Source organism: Phodopus roborovskii, unplaced genomic scaffold (genome assembly GCF_943737965.1).
Source record: "Phodopus roborovskii unplaced genomic scaffold, PHOROB, whole genome shotgun sequence".
NCBI lineage: Eukaryota > Metazoa > Chordata > Mammalia > Rodentia > Cricetidae > Phodopus > Phodopus roborovskii.
The window spans coordinates 488,784-506,529 of NW_026126629.1; positions in this window are offsets into that span (position 1 = coordinate 488,784).

Sequence of the window (17,746 nt, forward strand, 5' to 3'; positions counted from 1 at the left end):
AGATAGGAAGGTCATAGATTCAAGTCTAATCTTGTCTCCCTGAAGACTTTGGACCAGCCTGGGCTACATGAGCCCTGTCTCAATAAAACAAAACAAACAGTTTGCCTAGTCTCCTGTCTCCTGCCAGTATTTGCCAGTGGTATTTGGAAAGTTAACAGCTCCGGGGGAATACTTATCACCACTGGTAGTATTTTTCAGTTCAATAGAAGTCTCCTATCTGAGTGACTCTTAATGTTTGTTTCTTCCCACTGTCTCCATTCAAGTATCTAACTCTCAATTTCAAGTTCTTGTTGTCTTCTGAGGGATCAAATAAATTAAAAGACTTTTTATTTGTTTCCCTGCAGAGATGTCCTTATGTTAAGTGAAGTGGCTGAAAATGTGTCTTTGATTCAAATTACAAGAGAAAAAAAAAATATACAACCTTTTTATATCAGTGTCTTCAAAAAAGAGATTATCAGGGATGAAGAGATGACTCAGTAGTTAAGCCCAAGTATAGAGACTGGAGTTCAATGCCAAGAGACCCCCCATAAATACCAGGTGGGTGTGACAGCTAGTGTGTAATTCCAGCCTCAGAAGGCAGAGACAAGGGATCCCCAGAGCAAGGCTGTCATGTAGATGAGCTCTAGGTTTGATTGAGAGTCCTAGGTTTGATTTGATTAGTCCCTGCTAATGGATAATGTGGAAGATGGTGAAAGGAAGAGTCCTGGTGTAAACTTTGTGATGTCACACACACGCACACTCACACACACTCACACACATACCACACTCACACACCACACACATACACACCATACACACACACTCACACACCACACACATACACACCACACTCACACACATACATACCACACATACACACACATCACACACATACACACACACACTCACACACATCACACACATACCACACTCATACACAACACACACCACACACATACACACACCACACACATACACACACATCACACACATACATACCACACTCACACGCACACACCCCCACACACACACCACACACACACCACACACACACACACATACACACACCACACACACACTTACAAACACACATCACACACATACACACGACACTCACACACACATCACACACATACTCACACCACACACACACACTCACACACACCCACACCACACACATACATACCACACTCACACACACCACACACACACACACCACACACCCACACACCACACACATATACATCACACAAATACACACCACACTCACACACATACACACACCACACACACACACTCACACACACACATCACACACATACACACCACACTCACACACTCACACCACACACACATACACACCACACACATACATACCACACTCACACAAACACCACACACATACATACCACACTCACACAAACACCACACACATACATACCACACTCACACAAACACCACACACACACATACACACACACCACACATACACACACACATCACACACATACACACACCACACACACACACACATACATCACACACATACACACCACACTCACACACATACACACACTCACACACAAATGGTGAAAAAAGAAACTGTCATCTGATTTGGTGCACAAGAACTGCCTACTGAGTTATGAAACACAATTTTGCTTGTGCTAAAAAAGATATTTGGAGGTAAAAATTTAGTCCCAGTCCCAAGGGCTGGAAACCCTGGAAGGGAAGGAAATCCACGCACAGGAGCACCTTGATATGCACACAGAGACAAAGACCTTACTCACAGCATTCTCAGGTCCCCTGGGAACTTCCCTGGTCTCAGCACAATAGGACTCATTGTGTCCTAACCCAGGCAGGCTCCCCAGGGAGGACTAAGAACTGTGAGGTCAGAAACTTTATCTGCACATCTCTCTGAGGTCTGCTACACAATGGATGCTGATGAGGGGAGGGAGGGGGAGAGAAAGTGAGAGTAAGGTGGGATGGGTAAGGAGAAAGGCCAGGCAGTAAGGATGGGTACTTAAGGATGAAAAACAGTGCCAGTGACGCAGGCATTCAGGACTGTTGATGGAGGTATAATTTAAGGCAGACTTTTCTGTGGCCTGATAGGATTACACGGAGGAAAAGGCCCTCAAAATATCAAGGCAGGAGAGTAACACCATACAAAATTAGCTTGTGAGAAAAGCAAGTAGTTCAAAAGGAAGGCAGACACCCCTCATCCCTGCCCATGCAGGCTGAGGGGGCCAGGCACTAGCTGGAGCTCGAACAGTTAACAGGAGCACCGGAAAGTGTCAGAGACACACCTACAGGTCACATTATAATACTGAAATGCACACCCAGATGCTAATGAGACACATGAAATTGTATGTAGAACTACAAGTAATCCCTCTGGAGGAGCCTTCTGAACACCAGTGCCAGCTGGTCCCAGAACGACATGTGTACTGCGGGCCTGTGTATTTGGGAAGCAGATGCTTGAGAATGGCCACAAACTTCAGACCAGCCTGGGCTACAAAAAGAGTTTCCAAGCCAGCCAGAGCTTCACAACAATGAGAGGGAGGTAAGGAGGAGGAAGGCTGGAGAGTAGGTGTGGTAACACATAGCTGTACCTCCAGCCCAGCATGGATCACATAGTGAGACTCTCTCAAAAATAAACACACAGGCTATGGATTCTGCTCAGACCTGTAAGGTCCAGAGTTCCGGTCCCCACAACCCAGATAGAAGCCAGGTGAGTGCCAGTCTACCTGCAACCCTCAAGCCCCCCTCCCCCCCCCCTCGGGAACCTGCCAGAAGCTGGCTAGCCAGACTAACAAGCTAACTCAGTTCAGCAAGAAACTCTACTTAAGCAAAGGTATGGAATGTGTGGAAAGCTTATGGGATGGCTTAGGGGTAAAGTCACCAGCTACTCTGATGACCTGGGCTTGATCCCAAGCACCCAAATAACTGTCTTCTGAGGGCCAGAAACAGTAAGGGAGGGAGGGAGGTAGAAGGGTGTTCTCTGACCTCCATTTGCAACCCTTCCCCCCAATAAATACATGTAATTAAAAAAAATGAAGTAGAAAACAAACAAGAGAGACACCTAACCTCAGCCCCTATCCACCACTCAACACACTCACACTCACACAATGAGGGGGGAGGGAGGGAACAAGGAGGGAGGGAAGGAGAGAAGGAAGGAAGGGGAGAAGGAAGGAAGGGCAGAGAGAAGAAAAGAAGGAAGACAGGAAGGGAGGGTGATGGGAGATGTCATTCTGTATATATGTTTCTCATACTGGTTAATGAAAAAGCACTGTTGGCCAATAGGAAAGGAAGATAGGAGGGACTAGGAGACAAGGAGGAAAGAGGAAGTAGTGAGGAGGAGTCAGCATGGAGAGACCGGGGAGACCAGACGCTTGCCTCACTCCCGGGTAAGGAGACCACGTGGAAACACGCAGAAATGGGTTAATACTTAAGACAGAGCTACCGATAAGAAAGTGGTAACTGGCCAACAGTATAATATCTAATACAGAGTCTCTGTGTGTTAATTGGGGCTGGTGTGGCGGTGGGACAAGACCAGGCAGTGGGCAGAAAAACCTTACGCCTTACAGGAGGGAGGGGAAAAAAAGGAAGGAAGGAAGGAAGGAAGGAAGGAAGGAAGGAAGGAAGGAAGGAAGGAAAGAAGGAAGGAAGGTTTTTAGGTTATATGAGAAGAAGGCCATTCAGATGGCTCACAGGGTGAAGGAGCTTCCAGGTTGACATCCTCACTTTTCTTCCCAGAATCCACACGGTCAAAGAAGAGATCAACCCCTCATGCACACAGTGGCACATGCGCACGCACCTGCACTCACACAAAATAAATAAAGGCCAAAACAAATGAAGGAAAAGGAAGTAATTGAGAGTGGGGAAGCTCAGTGGTTACACACACATTTAGCATTCAAGAGCCTCTGGATTCAGTCCTGTTCCTATTGCTGTGAAGAGATACCACAGCCAAGGCACCTTACAGAAGGAAGCATTCAACTGGGGTTCTTTAGAGCATTAGTCTGAAATCATCATGGTGGGAAACATGGCAGCGAGCAGGCATGGTGCTAGAACACAGCAGAGAGATTACATCCAATCTACAACATGGAGAACAAGGAAGAGAGAGGAAGACTGGGCCTCTTTTGGGCTTTTGAAACCTCAAGGCCCACACCTTCTCCATCAAGACTACAACTCCTAAATCTTCCCAAATAATTCCACTAACTAGGGTCAAACATAAGAACCCCACAAGGCCAAAATCCCCATGCCATTTGCTCATTAACACAATGTGTATAATTCTAAGTGTTGAACCCATTTAGGCTCTATGCAGGCCATATCCCAGATCCTGGGGATCAAAAAAATGTAGATCTGTGAGCTCCCTGCCTGGATGAGGCTCAAACTCTAGTGTGTGGGGGAGAGGTTACAATTTTAAAAAGTATCAGGGCCACATAGACATGGCATGGCACTTGATTATAGAGAGGACAGTGGCTTGTCATAGTTCAACGGGAGGTAAACTTCTCTGGGGTTGGATTTGTAATAGTAATAATTGCAGCACCCAAGAACTGGGAAAGATACCTCCAGCTAAAACATTGCGCACAAGAAGGGAGTATTTGGTTCTGTGGAAAAATATTAGGTAGTGCTGGAGATAGTTTTGGTTGACACATGCTGAGTGGGGCTTGCCATTCACATGCATTGGATTCCCAGAACTCACATAAAAAGCAAAGCGTGGAGGCAAGCATCTGTAACCCTAGCACTGGGTTGGAGTATAGAGAAGGTAGAAATGGAGAGATCCCTGGGCTTGCTGCCAGTCAGCCTAGCCATCTGGTAAACATCTAATTCAGTTTGTCTCAAGAAAAAGGAAGAGGGGCTGGGGAGACATGGAGTGGGTAAGAGTGCTTGCTGTGCGAGCATGAGGAAAACCCCAACCCAGAAACAAACACACACATATACCCGCTTTAAAAAGTGGGTAGCGTAGAGATGGCTCAGCTATTAAGAGCACAGGCTGCTCTTGCAGAGGACCTAGGTTCAGTTCCCAGCACCCACACGGTAGTACACAACCATCTATGACTCCAGGTCCAAGGGATATGACACACTCATATATATAATTAGAATAAGTAAATATTTAAAAACACAAGGTGAAGTGGTTGAGGAAGAAGCTGATAGCAATCCCCAACCACTCCATGGGCATAGACACACACACACCCACTCCACAAATCAAATACAAGAGAATTATTTGACCCAAATGTCAATTGTGCCTAGAGCAAGAAACCCTGAGCCAGCAAGATGAGCAACTGCTGAGACCTTGAAGTAGGAATTAAGGAAATCCGCCAGCATCTGGCATCAGGAACTCTGCAAGGAGTGAAAGGAAGATGGAGAGGCCAGACTGGAACCTTCTAGGACTTCACCAGTGTACACAATGAGTCCATCTCACCTGTGAGTCTTTAGAACAATTGATCAAGACCATGGTTTTTGAATTTTATGATTTTTAGGTGGTAAGATATTTCTTTTAATAATTTTAAAATAAATAAGTCATTGTATGTGGACAGCTATTCCCAGCTCTCTGCTATTCCAATAACACAGGAGAAATGATTCCAGTACAATTTTCTCCGGAGAGTTTGAAGAGAAGAACTAAGCAATCAGGCCCCTCATTCTGAGAATCAGCAAAATTGCTACAACAAAGAGGATTCCAGAAAATGAATCTTGTTTAACCTTGCTTAATCCAATTCTCCGGTCTTCTGTCACACATCTCTATGGCTCTTTCACCCACCTCAATTGCTAATGTGGAAAGAAAGACACCTTCATTATCAAGGACTCAGAAGTGATGGATGGTGAAGCAATGATTGATTTGCTGTCGGTAGAAGACTGAGCCACACATGTCAAACCCATAGCAGAGAGAAGCAAGACGAACAGATGTGAGGCTTTTAATATGGCAGAGGAGAAAGATGCTTTCCTAGGCTTCTGATGCCCATGCAAATGTACACTCAGTAAACGTATCCACAACATTCAGTTATCACCCACTCTGTCATGCATGTTGGAATACCCCTGAGCTACTGCCATTGCACGCAGTAGCCACAAGCTAAAAAGAAAAGTAAGGAGAAATCGTTGGTTCTGAAGAACTTACAGCTGCTAGAAAGGTCTCACACAGTCAACGGACATAGAGCATAATCCAGGATCAAAGAAATGCCAGGCAGAAGCTGGAGTCATCTGGGGTTCCAAACCTGCCTGCACATGAGACAGCAAGCAGCTTTTATCTTTGGAGATGATCACTCTCTCAATTCAAGTGGATTGGATCAGGCTATTTTAGTGATGAGGTTTTTTGATTTTTTTGTTTTTTTTTTTTTGGGGGGGGTGTTTTTGTTTGTTATTCTTGGATTTTAAATTGTGTGTGTGTGTGTGTGTGTGCGCGCGCGCATCTGCTCGTGGAACAATCTGACAGCCAGCACTCACTGAGTCACATCCCTGGCCCATTGGCTTAGGCCTCTAGAACAGATTATGATGGCGATGCCTTTGTCTTACATCTCTAGGATGGATTATGATGCTAAACAACTTTTAGTGTGCTTATTTCTCCCTCATATATACTCTTTAGTTGGGTTTTTTTGTTTGTTTGTTTGTTTTGTTTTTCTTTTTAATTTTACTGCTAAGTCTTAAATACTTGTTTGTTTCTTTACAAATGGACAGTGCTGGGAGTTGAAGGAGCGCCTCACACAGGCAGGAAAGCACACTGCCACATTCTCAGCACTGAGTCTTGGTAATTAAAAATGAAAAAAAAATCCACAATTCTACATACAAACTCTTGGTTGAATATCTAGTTTCCAGATTTTTCATTTAAATCCATAGATGACTCAGTAGACACTGGCACTTTTCACCAAGTATGATAAACTGAGAGTTCCATCTCTGGAGCCACCTGATGGAAGACAGGACCAATTCCTGAAAGATTTCTGTTGTGTACACATAACTAGATGATAAAATTTAAACTGGGCATGGTGGTGTGTAGGCTGATTTTTCTTTCCCACTGCCAGTTCCCAAATAACCAGCATGGAGACTCAATATTAATTAAAAATGCTCTACTGGTAGTTCAGGCTTATTATGACCAAGCACTTACAACTTAAGTTAACCCATATTTCTTCTCTAAGTCCTACCACATGGCTCATAGCTTGTTACCTCATTCCGTACATGTCCTCCATCTGGCTGGTGACTCTGCTGACTCTGTCCTTCTTCTTCCCATTTGTCCTTAGTCTGGTTTTCCCATCTAACATCCTGTCTAGCTATTGGTTACTATTGGTTATTAGCTTCTTTATTAAACCAAGCACAGGGTAACTTATACAGTGTACAGAAGGGTTATTCCACAGCATTTATCCCCTTTTGTCTAAATAAAAATAATGTCTTACCTTTTGAGATTAATAGTTTTTTTTGGGGGGTTGTGTTTTTTTCGTATTAAAGTAGATTCAACAGTCTATCCTTTTATCCCGTCCTTTCTACATCCCACCTATTTCTTCACAGAACAATATCCCTGAATCTAATCTCTTATGAGTATGTTCTTCTCTATGTGTGTTTATCTTATTGGTTGATGAATAAAGCACTGTTTGGCCAGTAGCCAGACAGGGAGGATAGGCAGGGTAGGAAGGAGAGAGAGCCTGGAGGGTATGCCATGTAGAGACCAGGAAGATAGAATGTGCTAGCTGTTCTCTGGTAAGATAAGGCTATGTAAAACTACATAGATTAGTAGTTATGGTTTAATAATTAAGAGAGAGCTAGCCAGTAAGAAGCCCTGGCCACCAGCCAACAGTTTTATAAATATAACATCATTATGTTTATTTGGGGTAAAACGGCTGTGGGACCAGGCTGGAAAGAAACAAAATTCAGCTTTTTTTCCCCCTGACCATTACCAATAAAATTTGTAACCAACCCCCCTTAAATAATAGCAAACATCCATAACCAATATTTTGGGATTGTTGGCATTGTTCTCTAGACTACTTCCTGTTGTCTGAAAGTGCTGGTATGTTTGGGGAAACCTGAAGAAAACTGGAATAACAATGAAGTCTCAGCTGGGATAGTCAGTGGGGTTGGACCATGTTAGCCAGCAGAGTTGAAGCTGCTTTGGATGCAGAATTTTGAGGAGATTGTAACAGAGGCATTTTCAAATGCTAGATCACCAGAGCCACCCATTTTTATTGGTGTTTTAAAGGTAACACATTACAAGTATGCAATATGTGGTGTGCACAAGTCAGTTAATAGTGATTTTGTCTTTGTTTTGTTTTATGTTTGAACAGGTAAAATATACATTACATGTCGTTTGTTCTTCTAGTTTTATTTTTATGTCTATAGCCAGGATTTCAGGGTGTCTTTTCTCTAACCTGGAAAGAACTCACAGCTTCTCATTTCCTGTGAAATAAAAGAATAACCTCTCCTCAAAAGCAACACAACTTTTGACTTAAAGTTTAAAGTCAAGATATTCTTTAAGATATACAGGTTGGTTTGATCTGGCAGCTTTCATACCCCAGTGTCTCTTAGCAGCCAAAAACTTAAAAAAGACAATGCAATAACATGTGGGATCCAGACTATCTGTGTATTTTCCATCATTGGGTACTCTTTTTTAAGGATTTTATTTTATTGCCTAAAACTATGTATTTCTTTTTTATGACTGTCTGTACCTTTTCTAAACACACCATAACCTGCTTAGAAGGTTTTTTTCTAAGTTGATCTGTCTTTACTGGTTATCTATAATCTTTTCTGTGTGTTTGAGCAAAACCCCAATCCTACTATGAATCAAGTTGGTGGAGTTCAAGGCCACAGGCAGCAGCTGGGAAATGCCTTTCAGTACCATGTTCCATGTGAGAGATGGTGAGAACCTGGCATATGGCTTAGTTCATGGCATGCTGACAGTTGCCAGGAGATGTGTCTTAGTACTGCAGCGAGCATGAGAGACACAAGACCAGCAAGCTGCATTTGACACCATTTTTGTGTGTTTAGAACCTTTTAAAGCTTTCTTAGGTCTTATGTGGATATAGGGGCCAGACGTTTGGGCACTGTTTGTAGGCATAAGTTTCTGTCCCACAAGCAGCTCCCAAGTAACCAACAGAGGCTTAATATTAGTTATAAATGTTCAGGCTTATTACTAAATAGCTCTTACGACTTAAATTAACCCAAATTTCTTATCTAAGTTTTTTCTGTTACCTCATTTCGTACAGATCCTGCTTCTTCTGTGTCTGGATGGTAACCCCCCTGAATCCTCCTTTCTTCCCAGGGTCCTTAGTCTGGTTTTCCTGCCTAAACTTATCCTGTCCAGCTATTGGCCAGTCAGTTTCTTTATTAAACCAACCACAGCATAATTTACGCAGTGTATAGGATTATTCCACAGCAGTGATGCACAGTTTTGATTCCAGCACTCAGGAGGCAGTAGCCAGTGGATCTCTGAGTTCAAGGCCAGTCTGATCTACTGAGTGATAACAACAATAATAATAAATCCATAGTCCACCTTTTAATTCCCTTGGTTGTGTCTTTCTCATAGTAAAACCTTTAGATTAAGTACGACAAAGCTTTTATTTTTCTATTGTGAATTTTGTTTTTGATAACTTGTTGTGAAACACCTTGCCAGTTGAAGTACACTTTTCTCCACAAGAGCTAAATGTGTTCTACAGTGTTTTGTGTTACATTTAGTTTAGGTTTATGGTACTTTGAGTTAATTTAGGGTAAGGTCTCAGGTTGTAGGTTATAGGACTATCATCCTTATTTCAGACAAGATCTTTTTAGCCCAGATTAGTCTGGAACTCACCTTGAAGTCTAGGCTATCCTTAACTTTATATCACTTCACCTGCTGTGGTTTCCCAAATCCTGGATTATAAGTACAAGTTGTCATGCCCTACATCACAGAAAATTACTTCTTTTGCACATTGATGCTCAAGTGTTCTTTTGCTTTTGCTGAAAAATAAATAAAGTACTATATTAAATTCCTTTGTACCTTTGTAAAACTCATCTGGCCAAGAGGCGGCTTTTGAAATTTTCTTTTCTGTTATATTGTTCCATGTATTTTTGCCTCCATTGATAATATATTGACTTGGTTAATGTAGTTTCAAATCTACGATTGAGTAATGATGTCATCTAGTTTCCTTCACCTTTCTCATAATCGCTTGGGTATCCTTGTCTGTTTGTTTACTTTATCATGTAAATTTGGCATCAGATTGTCTGTTTCTATAGACATTTCTTCTATAACATTGATTGAAATTGCATAAATCCATGTGTTTTCTGGAAACAGATCCTTTTTTGTAATGTTTGTGTGTGTGCTTTTGGGTGTATGGATGAGCAAGTATGCATGTGTGTGTAGAGGCCCCAGGACAATGTCGACTGTTCTGAAATTTCCTTTCTGCCATATTTGTTGAGGTAGGGTCTCTCACTGAACCTGAAGTTCACTGATTTGACTAAACTGGCTTACCAGCAAGTCCCAGAGATACTTCAGCACTGGGATTACAAGCATTCACCACCACACTTGGGTTTTCACATGAGTTCTAAAATTCAAACTTGGGACCTCAGGTTGTGTGGCAGAACTGTAATTCATCTACTTCATGAGCATGGAAGTTATTGTTTTATCTCTTTGTCATCATGTTATAGTTTTCAGCATACTGACCCTACAAATTAAACCATTTATATTAATCTACCTTCTGCTACATGGTTCATTATCTTTACTTAGTATCTTGTATCCTACTTCCTCTGTGTCTGGCCGGCAGATCTCACCTCTCTTCTTCTCAGAGTTCCTATCTCTTCCCAGAAGTCCTGCCTATCCTCTTCTGCCTTGCTACTGGCAGAGATACATCTTCAGTGTACAAAAAGATTACCTTATAACACTCAAATGTGAGGTTCATTAATGCTTTAGGTGATTCTCAGTGCACTCACATTGACTATCAAGATTAGCCAAGATTAACCACCACCATTCCTCAACAAGGTTTCTCTGTGTAGCCCTGCGCATCGTGGCTCTGTAGGCCAGGCTGGCCTTGAACTCAGAGATTTGCCTGTATATGTCTCTAGAGTGCTGGGGGATTAGAGAGCAATGGGATTAGAGACCCATGCTACCACATCAGGCACTACCTGGGCTCTGGGATCCCAACTTAAGTTGGCAGGCTTGCCAGAAGGCAGCATGCCCATTGTGCCATCTTCAGTGTTTTAAGATTATCTGTTCCATGGCGCTATAGTGTTCTTCCCTGAGGCAACAAATAGATGGCACCCTTCAAAACTGAGCAAATAGATGGTACCCTTCAAAAGTGAGCATCACCTAGATGCTCAAGCTCTACTTCCCTTGCATCTGCTTCAGTCTTTCTGGTCAGAAAGGAATTATGTGACAATCCCTAAATTGTAGACAGAAGTTTCTGTCCCTCTGGTCCAACAGCCATTTAGTCCCAAATAAACACACAGATGCTTATATGAATTATAAACTGTTTGGCTAATGGCTTAGGCTTCTTACTGGTTACCACCTCTTATTTATTAACCCATAACTATTAGTGTTTGTAACTCCATTTGGTCTTGTCTTACTGGTGATGCCTAGTCCTCTTGCTCCCTTGGCAGCTTCAGGGCATCTCCATTGTGACTTACTCTCTGCCTTCCTCTTCCCAGAATCCTTCTAGTCAGGTACTTTCTGCCTGGCTACATCCTGCCTGTCCATTGGCTGAAACAGCTTTATTCATCAACCGATAACAGAAACATATATTCAAAGCATAGGGAAGTGTATCACTCATCACCTAATTACGGAGAAGGATGGGGAACCACAAATATGAAATGAGCAGAGCTAGGACTGGACCCAATGCTACTCCACAGTAAACCAGTACTGTTTTTCTCAGCAGAAAAAAAGGACACAAGGAGCCATGTAGACAGCGAGGACTGTCTGCCACAGTTTAATGAAAACCTATGACTATTTATCTGCACGTGTGCATGCTTGCGCGTGCACACCACTGCGCATGTGTGGAGGTCTCAATGATTGTACTCTCTATCAGGCTCAGCAGGGAGTGCCTTTACCAGCTGCACCATCTTGCTGGTATAAGTAAACTTGCAGATGACTGTTAGTAAGACTGTGACTAAAGTTAACAGTAAGGGGTTCACTTGGATACTATGTATACTAAGGGACCAGTAACCTTTTCGGATACCAAGTGTCATGTTTCTGGTAGTTTTTCTTAAAAGGACTTGATTTTCTAAAACGAACTCTTGGTTTTTCTGATATCCACCTGTTTGATAATGCTGGAAGGAATGTTTTCCTAGGTCTTTTGGAACCCTGTAATGAATCCTGGCTGAGCAATGAGCCTCACAGTGTCACATAAGAATGATAATTAGGTGGGTTTGCGGTAAGTTGACAAAGCTGTTATTCCACTTTCTGACTAAATTTTCTCTGTTCAATCCACTTTTGTGGGCTTCATCAAGGCAACAAAACTCTAAAATGCTTTCTCAAGTGACTGTTTTAGTTCAAAATTGTCACAGCAGGAGCAGGAGTGGCTCCGCAGTTCCCAGCACCCTTGTTAGGTGGCTCAAGCTACCTGTCATTCCATCCCCAAGAGACTGATGGCCTCCAGAGGCACTGCCCACAAGCACACATATCCACACATAAATTTTAAAAAATCTTAAAATGGTTTTTCATGGTAGAAAAGCTTAAAAACATCTGAAGTATCTATAAGAGAAAATAAAACTGACTGGTAGTTTTGCTATCCTGAGAGGACCACATACACATTCTAAGGCAGTTCCTTCCTGCTTTTAATTTAAATTTATTTTTTAAGACAGTAACTATACTAATCTTTTTATTGTCACAATAGACATGAGACTAAACTGTGAGAAGTTGGAAAGGCATGCAATTCCAGAATGATGATAAAGGAATGGAGCCATCTACTATAGGTTAAAATTGGCTTTCCCTGTAGGGGGCTCAAGGACTGCAGGCAAAATGATTATCAGTGATGAGATTACTGTTAGCATCTGCCACCTGAGTTTATGCATCAGTGAGGAAGTTTGAAAAACAAACAAAGGGAACCCTGGGTCCTGATTACTGCTTTACCTGTCTGCTATAGGTGAGAAGCCAGCAGCAGCAGCGCCTTAAATCTCTCCCAACACATAGGTTTCCAAAAACAAACAAAAACCCATTACAGTCAGAAAATGTGGAAGTTTGCTCTTCAAAGGAGATCCTCATTTTATGATCTTTTAACACACGGTCTCTCCTGCTGGGCACTTTCCTTCAAGGGAGGAGTATTAGTTGCCTTCAGTTTTGATTTTTTTTTGTCAACTTCTCCACTTTTGACAAGTCTGGATTATCACTCACCTTGGCTGCCACCTCTGAGGCACATGTCAGGATGCTGCCAACAACTCCGACTACCCAAGGCTTAGAACCAAGGCTCTAATTTAATCAACTTTTTAAAGATCTATTTATTCCTATTTCATGTAAGGGTGTTTTGCATGTTTGTGAGTCTGTGCACTGCCCAAATGCAGTGCCCTTAGGGTCCAGAAGAGGGCATCAGATTTCCCCTGGAACTCGAGTCAGAGACCATTGCTAGTCACCCTGTGGGTGCTGGAAATCAAACCCAGGATCCTTGGAAGGGCAGTGAATTCTCTTAACTTCAGAGCCATCTCTCCAACACCATTTCAAATTTTTTTAACTTACGTTTTTTTAAATAAAAAGCTTACAGATAAAGTTAATTATCCATTGATTATGCCTGCTTGGTGGCTGTGGAGGCCAGAAGAGGACTCATTGGCTCCCGTGAAGCACAGACGGTTGTGAGCTGTGTGTGTGAGCTGGGGACTAAATCTAGGTGTGAGAGCAACCAGTGCTCTTAACCACAGACAGGTCAGTCCTTTTGTCCTGAGTTTTATTTAACAGAGTAAGATAGCCACTTTCTGTCCACATAAACATCATTTTAATGGCAATGCCATGGACACTTGCCTGATACTGGATTTTTTAAAAACATGTTTTTGTCGATTTATAATTTGCTATTATAATATGCAATTTTGAATGATTACTGTTTTAAGAGAATAGTAGATGTTTAATTCCAAAGTCAAAAGACAAAATTTTTGAGGATTCTGATAAACACCATTATGATTTAAAAATGTGATTTGTCCCCTCACACTGGTGCTGGAATGGACTCTCCACTGTGGGGTATGAGGAGGAGACATCAAAGAAGGTCCACAAGAAAGCACTGCTTTGCCTTGCTCGGTGACATCTCGCTGGCATGCTTATCTGTTGTGTTGCTCTCCACGCTGCTGTTTCTGCTTTCCCTCTACCCTTTTGCCAGTATTAGGACCCAGCTTTACCAGGCTTCCAAAATGACTTGAAAACCAGTGGCTTCCAGAAACTCTTTGGGTCTTCAGCATGAAGTTGGGATTTCAGAGACATCCAGCCTCACAAACTGAGGGGACTACCAGAAGCTCATGTTCTCTAGCTGAAGCCAGCATTGTCAGACTGCCCAGAGTATATCATGTAAGGCATTTGTGATGGCTTGAATGGCAATGGTCCCCTTAAGTTTCTTTGTTTGAATACTTGATCTCCAGTTAGGAGCTCCTTGGAGGAAGTATGTCACAGGGGGGTCTCCAGGATGTTTTCTTGACTTGCTGCCAAGCCCTCAGCTGCTGCTCCAGCCTCTTGCTGCTTACCACCTCCCTTCCACTCTCAAGGACTATAACCCTCTGAAATTGCAATTCCCAAAAAACTCTTCTTTATATAAGTTGCCTTAGTCATGACATCTTATCAAAACTGTGGAACTATGATAATTCTGTGTGTGTGTGTGTGTGTGTGTCTTTGTCTCTGTCTCTTTCCTTTCCCCTCTCTCTGTCTCTCTTTGTCTCTCTGTCTCTTCCCATCTCTTTGTCTCTTTCTCTCTGTCTTAGTCTCTATGTATGTGTATTTGTGTCTGTCTCTTTCCTCTCTCTCTCTGTCTCTCTCTCTCTCTCTGTCTCTCTCTGTCTATCTCCTCTCTCTATAGATTAAAGGACAACTTGTGGGATGTGGGTCTCTCTTTCCACTATGTGGGTCCCAGACATCAAAGCATTGAACTCAAGCTGTTAGGCTTGACTGCAAGTGCCTTTACCAGCCAAGCCATTTCATAGGCCCAAATCCTCTTTCACTACATTCATTTCATTGTTTTCTTTCTCTAGAACCCTAAATAGCACAGCCTACCTAACTTTTAATTTCTTTTGCACTAAAATAAGCACTGGGATGCATAGAATTGGATTTGTTGATTCTCAGTCGTCATTCATTCATGGAGGTGAAAGCATGGGAACAATACAGCCTGTTTAATCTTTTGACACTAGGACTACAAAATCTAGTTTTAAAAAGAAAAAAAAAATGATCACAAAGTGTTTTGAGTAAGTTTGTGATTTTTGTTTTTTTTTTTTTTTAGACAGGGTTTCTCAGTAGCTTTGGAGGCTGTTCTGTAACTCTCTCTGTGGACCAGGCTGGCCTCGAACTCACAGAGATCCACCTGCCTCTGCCTCTGCCTCCTGAGTGCTGGGATTAAAGGAGTGCACCACTGACTCCCAGCAGTGATTTTCTGTTGGGTGTCGTGAAGTGCACGTATGCTGTGGGTCACAGGTTAGCCATGCCTGATGAAGGAAGATGGCCAATTTGTTCTGTGTTAGTTCCCTAGGACTGGATCACAGACTGCATGGTTGACAGCAACAGAAACATACTGCCTCAGAGTTATGCAGGCAGAGTCCCAAAGCAAGGTGTGGAAAGAGCTTTGTTCCACCTTAAACCTGCAGGAGAATTCTCTGCCCATAATCCCCTCTCTGTTGGCTCTCACGACCATGCTACCTGCACAGCTGAATTCCTTCACACCGTTTTCCCTGTGTGCTTCTCTGTCTCTGTGTTCACATCATAAGGACACCCTGTTATATTGGCTAAGGGCCCACTGCAACTGTGTCTTCATTTTTGATAGATTTCCTCTATAAAGAACCCATCTGCAAATAAGATTGCATTCTGCAGTAGGAAGGGTTAGAGTTGTCACATGTCTTTTTCAACACCTCTTCAACAATTCAACCCCTATTAGGCACTAATTAGTTTTACAGTAGATGAAGTAGATTCTTTGGGAAGAGGGCCACATCCCCATTCCCATCCATACATGCAGGCCTCATCCTTAGAGATAAACGTCCTTCCATCAGGCCTGCAGTCAGCTCCACATTCTCTTGAGCCTGGCCTGGCAATATGGCTTGCTTTGATGGACAACATGAGTCATTCCTACAACTGCTACAAGGCTTAGTCAAGGTCTCCAGATGCCCTGTAGCTTTCACTCACTATTCTCTTATTATCCAGTGATATTTCTGTTTGCTAAGCATGAGTGAAGTCGACTCTTTACCCTAACATTGAAGCTGCAGAAGTGACCTCAGACTAGGCCAGCAGGACTGCCCAGTAATGCCCAGCCCAGACTGCTGGTCTATAGCATCAAGAACAAATAAAATGGATGTTGTTTCAAGCTTCTAAACTTCAAAGTGATCTTCTACCCAGCATTGATGATCTGGTGTTAGAAGCTAGAGTCTTCTGTTGTTCACCTCACAATCACCTAAACTAAATCACTTAATTCTAGTAGCTCCTGGAAAAGGTGTGTATTTTTACTTTTCCAGAACTATGAAACCCTGATTTCAGGTTTTTTATTTCATAGGTAAAATTCTAACTAAGGGGCTAGAGAGATGGCTTAGAGGTCAAGAGTACTTGTAGTTCTTGCACAGAATCTAGGTTTGGTTCCTAGCAACCACATCAGATGGTTTACAATCAGTGGTTTGTAACCCTAGTCCCAGAGGCTCCAACACCTTCTTCTGGCCTCCATAGACACTTGCATGCATGTGGTACATATACAAGCAGGAAAATACACACAAACATTAATGATGAATGAATAAATAATTTATAAAACAGCCCAACTACAAGAGCCAGGCATAGAGAAATGTGTAATAATATTTTGTTTGTGCTTTAACAAATAAAGCTTTGTTATGAGCAGTTTCCTGCCTGCCTGGCCCCACTGCTGCATCAGTCCCAAAATAACACACAGAGACACTGTATTAGTTATGAAACTGTTGGCCTGTTACTAGAGTTTCTTATTGGCTAGCTCTGTCTTAAATATTAACTCATTTCTATAAATCTAAGCATTTCCAAGAGAGGGTACAGACCTTGTCTCTCAAGTCCCTACGTCTTAACTCCTCTCTACTCCATTTCCCAGAATCCTCCTTATCTCCTAGTCCCACCTATCTTGCTTTTCTATTGGCCAACAGGGCTTTATTCATTAATCAATAAGAGAAACATAGTTACAGAATGGCATCTTCCACCAAAGCTTGCCTGAAGATCAGAGTGAGGGCTAGCTATTAGTTTGCCATAGATTCCAGGTAGTGGTGGCTCACACCTTTAATTCTAGTATCAGGAAGCAGAAGCAGATGAATCTCTGTAAGTTCAAGGCCACCCTGGACTACAGAAGATTGATCCACTCTAAAATAAACAGAGCCAGGCAGTAATGGCTCACATCTTTAATTCCAGTACTTGGAAGGTGGGGACAGGAGTGATATGGCTGGGCAGAGAGAGCAATACAAGGTGGAAAGAGACAGGAGCTCATGGCATTCAGTCTGAGAATTCATGGAAAGAGAATCACTCCTTAGGTCTGATAGTTCAGTAGAGGTAGGAACTCTACTTCTCTGGCTGGCTGCTCTGCTTCTCTGATTTTTCAGCAATAACCCCTATATCTGACTCTGGGTTTTATTATTAAAACCAATTTGAGCTACAGAAATGTATCAGCTCCAGTGATTGAGAAGTCCATAGTTTGCTATGGCCTCCACTTAATTCAAG